We start from the raw sequence: 6,191 nt of genomic DNA, 5'->3' as shown, positions 1-6,191 counted from the left end.
TATATACACACACATATATATATATATACATATACATATATATGTATACATATATATACATATACATATACATATATATATATACATACACATATATATATACATATACATATATATGTATACATATATATACATATACATATATATATATATAATCACATTTATGCATTCAGGAACTAGGGAAATGATTATAGGATGAATTCTGGGACCTACTGAACCCACTATAAGTTAGAACCTGGCTAAAACTTGATTGAGGACCTGATCTCCAAAGGCCTCTACTCTTACTAGAAGGCCACAGTGATGTTTCAGATCTCCTGAAATCAGCATTAATTAAACTAGTGTCCAGTAGTCCCTCAAATATCTGATCATTTTCCCTTTCCCAGTGCACATTTACCCTGGTAAATGGCCTTCGGTCTCTTTGGGTAAGGATGAGAAAAACTCTGGACAGTATAACTTTTTGGTAGTATACCAGGGTGCTTCCTCAAGGGGACCTGGCTGCCCCTTCATTTAAGAGATTCTGAGGGCCAGGGATGTAGCTCAGTGGTTCCACTGCCTGCCTCACAAATACAAAGACCCATGTTTGATCCCTGGTACAAAAAAAAAAAAAAAGCAAGAAAGAAACAAAGAAAATTCAAGAGATTCTGGGTCTGTGAACTGGCTCAAATCTGAGAATTGGCGGAGGGGCCATAATCTCTGTTGCTACAAGTTAAGGTAGATTTCTTTTCATTTGTCTTGAAATTTTTCTATTTATATAAATCTGGGGAAATTTTAGTACATTTTCTGTCTATGGCACTTTTGGAAACACCCTGACTAATTAGTCAGCATCACAGATCTACATATGTCAGACCATTCTCATCATTGCGTTGCTTCTGTTGTCCAGGATTTAAATACATGCAACTTTCTTTTTGATGGCTGAGTGCTGCCACTTGACCCTTGTTATTCTGGGACCCAATTAAATCCATAACCTTTAAGTTTACAAATTGAGTGACTGCAGTCTCCACCATAAGGCCTGACATACCGAGAAAAGCAATAGCAAGGCTCTTTGAGAACTCTAGTGCTCCCCTCAAATCTGTTTCTTAAAGTATTAGTGAAGAGTACATCATCTGGAACCTCCCAGAGTGCAGGATTATGTTTCTTCTGGAAAATTCCATCCAGCATTCCCAATTCCTTCATCAACAGTAAACCAAGAATATCAGGTGTCTCTAACAATGGGCCATCTTTTGATCCATGCTTCTTCCAAACAGCCAAATTAACTATTTACATCTTTAAAAAAAAAAAAAAAACTTCAAACACTGCAACATTCAATTCAGAATGTCATTTTAAAGGGCTCTTATCAAGAAACTCAACCTGGTCGAGGTTTATGTTTCTGCTACCAGTTTCCCAGCCCCTTAAAATCATTCCAATATTCATTCATCAGACCTCTGCTTATAAGAGTTAGAAAATTCTTTGGGAGTAGAGTGGCTCTCCTTATGGATCATGCTGTGTACTCTACCTTTAGGACCTCTCTGAGTCTTGAGCCTGGTTATAGGCCTAGATAAAAAGTGGGTAATGAAGGTAGGTTGGAAAAACAATCTCATCACTATTTAAGTGTCCCCGGCCCCATCAGGATTCTCCAAAATATCTCCATCCTAATTCATAGGGTCCCATTTTATTTTCAATCAGCATCCTCACTTTCATTTTAGATACTCTTCAAAGCTGCACATTAAACTCAGTCTTTATTTCAACCAAATGAACTACGAGGACCTATGTTTGGGTTTCTGCAATGTCACCCCTGCAGCTAAAGGGAAGAACATTCTCTTTCAGAACACACTGAAAAACCTTTAGATTATTTATTTATCTGGGGCTGGGAATTTAAATCTTTTATCTTCTTATTTTCTTGTATTAATTTGTCTTCATACTTAGAAGTCTTTAATATGTTTACAAATATCTGGAGCTGAAGATGTTGATTTACTAGTTTATCTAGAGATGCTAAAGCAATGGGCCAGCATCATTGTGTTTCCCACTACTCCAGAAACATCCAAAAGTATTGGACATAGAGTCATTAAATTCCCTGCATCTTGCAGGTGATGAATTAGGATAATCAAATGGATCTACATTGTGTGTTACTTTAAAAAGTTCACACCACACACTTGCAGTACTCTGTACATTATCAAGAGAGACTATGGCAACTTTAGATCTTATTGAAATAGAAAGACAGGGCCAGGGATTTAGCTCAGCAGTTCGGTGGCCTGCCTTGCAAGTGCAAGGACCTGAGTTCAATCCCCAGTACCATAAATAAATAAATAAATAAAATAGAAGGCCAACTTCAGGAACCACTAACTGCATTAAAGAAATTCATCTTTACATTCTGTTTCTCTATATCTATTCTTGGTACTAAACTCTGCATCAGTTAGGGTTCACTGGAGGAATAGGTATAATTAATTCTAGTGCTCCCCTCTTAAATAGTTTATTTAGTAGGTTTACAATGGCTGTGGATTGGGGGGAGTGGAAGAATGCAAAATGGCAATCTGCACACTGGAGAGTTGGAATATTCCAGAAAAAGTCAAAGGCTTGGAGTCAGTGCAGTATCTTCTGCAAGTCCATGTCAGAAAGCCAAATGGTCTGCATTGGAAGGCTGAAGAGTCTGCTGGAAACCTGAAGGAACTGGAGAGCAATAAAGCAATACCTCAGTTCACAAATGCTTCTGTTTGCAAACAGTTCAGTTCATAAACAACAGTGTTGTGCAAAATTTTGCTTCCATTCACTAACTGCATTGGGTAACAAATACAACCATGGTCATCTTCCCCATACAAACGCAAACTCAGCCATCTTCCTCAAAATTGTAAAACAAATTAAGTTTGTAAATTAAGGTACCAAAGGCAATGCCAAAGACCAGAGCTCCTCCAAAGAAGCAACAGGGACAAGATTCTCTTCTTCTTTCACCTTTTCTGTCCAGGCAATATGCCTATTGGTTGGTACCACACAATACACACACCCAGGGTAGGTCTTACCTCTTCAGTTTGTTGCCTACATATCATTAATCTACAGACACTCTCAAGGTCTTACTCATCCACTAGTCATTTCTTAATCCATTCAAGTTGACATCACAATTAACTGTCATAGGTCTTTTTACAGCTCTACCTTGACCCTGTTCCCCAACTGGCCCGCCATCTCTGCTTCCTGGCTGCCTCCCAGCAGCAGCTTTCATGGTTTAACTTTCATCCAACTCCCAACAGTACACTAATTTCTTCTAGATTCTAATAACCACTTCCATACCCAACTTGGACAAAAGGCCATATAGTTGAGGTTTCCTCTGTGCTCCCTGTGAGCTTTCTCATATGAGCTCTAGAGACCTGAGGTGACATTCTGCTACTGTCATGTTTTACAGCTAAAATGTCCCCCAAAAGTTTGACTTTGGAAGATGATTGAATCATGGATCAATCATCAGTGGATTCATCCATTGATGAGTTCAGTAGCTAAAGGTACTGTTAGGAAGTGAAAACTGACTGGAAGTAGGCTAGTGGGAATGCAACCTGGAAAAGTCTATTCTTGTCCTGGACCCTCTCTTCTCTCTCTCTTGGCTTCCTAACTGTCATGGGATGAGCATACTTTCCTTCACCATGCCTCTGTGCCACCCTATTTCTGCCTTGGAGTCAGCTGGTAGTGGTCCAAAACCATGAGCCCAGATAAACTTCTCCTTTAACTGCGTATTTTGTCCCAGTGACAGGAAAGTGGCAAAGACACCTACCATGTCAGCAACAACTCCAAGAATAATAATAATAATACATATTTTGTAAGTGCCAGGTACATGTTCATGTTTTTATGCATTATCTTCATAAATTCCTTCAGACAGGGTGGTTATTCTTGTCCTGATTTTGTAGATGAGGAATGTAGGGCTTTAAAAGGTTATGCAATTTTTTTTTCAATGCGACATAGTAAATAAGTGGTAGAGATAGAATTTGAAGAGTTAGCTTAACCCTATATTTAACTAAGCTATTATTATTTCTCCCAAACTGGGAAAACAACCCATCCTCAGTATGCAAGAAAATAAAATTGACTACAGGGAACTATGAGCTTACAGAACTACTAGAAGGACTGGAAGAGCAAGTCAGGGGACTGCCAACATATTGTGTTGGTCATATGGCCCCCAGCTGAGATTCAGAGTTCAAGAAGCTGCTGGTTCTCACAGAGATCAGAAAGCTGCAGAAGTCACTGTTGAAATCAGTGTTGCTCTAGCCACAAAGCTAGTGACCACAGTACAATGCAACATCTGAGAGATGCTGAAAAGCTCACATCCACTAAAACCTGTTAAATCAGCCATGATTAGTGTTGGAGCATGAGTGGCTTCCACATCCTTCTGCCTCCCAAATGTAAGCTCTTAGCCAAATCTATACCATATCCAGAGCTTTTGTGGAAAAGAAGTCTGAGAAATGTAACTTCTTGGCTTGCAGACCATGTAATTATGGAAGGAAACATCAAAACAGATAGAATAGTTGCCAGATGGCAACTTATATAATAGAAAATATCCAGTACTAGCTGGGTGTGGTGGCACATGCTTGTAATTCCATCACTCAAAAGCCCAAAGCAGGAGGATTGCCATGAGTTCAAAGATGGCCTAGGCTACACAGTGAGTTCAAAGCTAGCCTGAACTACATAGCAAGACCCTATGTCAAAAAACAAAAACAAAAGAAAAATAACAGTACTTCCAGAGATGATGTAGCAATCAGCTACATCACACTCATATTTTATCAAGATTAGTCCCTGTGACTAATAAAATATGTGTTGGAAATATGTATTCTGTATGTATCTATGGTGAGGATATCCTTCCTTCCTGTCTCTGTATAAGTGCTATATACACCTGTCATAATGCCAAAAGTCATGGTGTGTCACATTTGAGACTAGGTTATAAAAAGACTGTCTCCTCTCCCCTCTCTCCTCTCCTCTCCTCTTCTCTCTCTCCTTCTCCCCCCTCTTCCCTCCCCATCTCTGTCTCTGACAAAAGCAGCTGCCACAAGGTAGAGAGAACCAGTTAATTGTCAAAGATATCAGAAACAAAATGCACAAGGAGAAGCACAGAAGAATACGGCTCTGAGTTCTGAGACTAGGAATGTATTCTGGTGAAGATCAGAAAACCCTACTTCTTGGCACACTTACACTTCTTAGTGGCTGTGCATTCTAGGAGTCCTCTAATCACAAATGCTACTGCATACTGCTAGTTTAATTTTATTTCAGTGTTCATTAGGCTCAGATATGTGACTAAATACCTAATTCTCTTGGATTCTTAGATGCAAATTCCCCATCACCATGCTACCATGATGTAGCATGAGTCTCTACTCCTTGCAACAGGAAAACCTAGGTAGCACCTGGTTGAAATAATTGCTTTCCATTGTTACATCTTCAAGAGAACCTCTCAGACCTCAGTGATTTGGCCAAAAGAAAATCCATGCCTAGAATACCTGTGGTCAAAACATGTCTTCTCTGTTCCTCTGTTTCTGGTGTGAGATGAGGCTCTGGTTGGAAGGGCTGGCTTGTTTCTTCTGGATTAAGTATTCAACACTTGGTTCTCTAGGCAGGACAAAGATTTACCCTGGAAGAGTGGAAAGAAAAAACCCAGAATCAGTGTCATCTACAGCCAGAAGACTATTTCAGTCACTAACTTCATTGTGTCACTCAACTTCTTTCTTTACTGCAAAACCAAATTAGTACAAAAATTAGTTGATCAAAATTGAGCAAGTAGGCCTGCACCAGATGTATAGTGTCACCCTGATGCCAGCAAGGAGGCCCATGACCTCACCCTGATGCAAAGAACTTCTCAACATTACACCATAACCAAAATGCCAGAAGTCCAACAAAATCTTTAAATTGACTAGAGAAGAGAAATTAATCATTTATAATGCAATACCCATTAAAATTATAACAGACTTCTTAACACAAACCTTAGAGGCCACAAGAGCTTGGAATGAAATATTTCAAGGCCTCAAAGAAAATAATTTCCAATCCAGACTGAGATACCTTGCAAAATTATCTTTCAAAATTGATGGAGAAATAAGATATTTTCATGATAAAGAGTACGAAAAGAGGGCTGGGGATTTAGCACAGTGGAGCTGCTACCTGCTTTGCAAGCACAAGGTCCCAAGTTAGACCCCTGGTAAAAAAAAAAAAAAAAAAGCACTGAAATAAATTCAGACCATTGGGCTGGGGATTTAGCTCAG

This window comes from Fukomys damarensis, unplaced genomic scaffold, assembly GCF_012274545.1.
Source record: "Fukomys damarensis isolate Sample0158 unplaced genomic scaffold, DMR_v1.0_HiC HiC_scaffold_15, whole genome shotgun sequence".
Classification (NCBI taxonomy): Eukaryota; Metazoa; Chordata; class Mammalia; order Rodentia; family Bathyergidae; genus Fukomys; species Fukomys damarensis.
The sequence above is the reverse complement of the archived record's forward strand: the minus strand, read 5'-3'. Positions refer to the sequence as shown.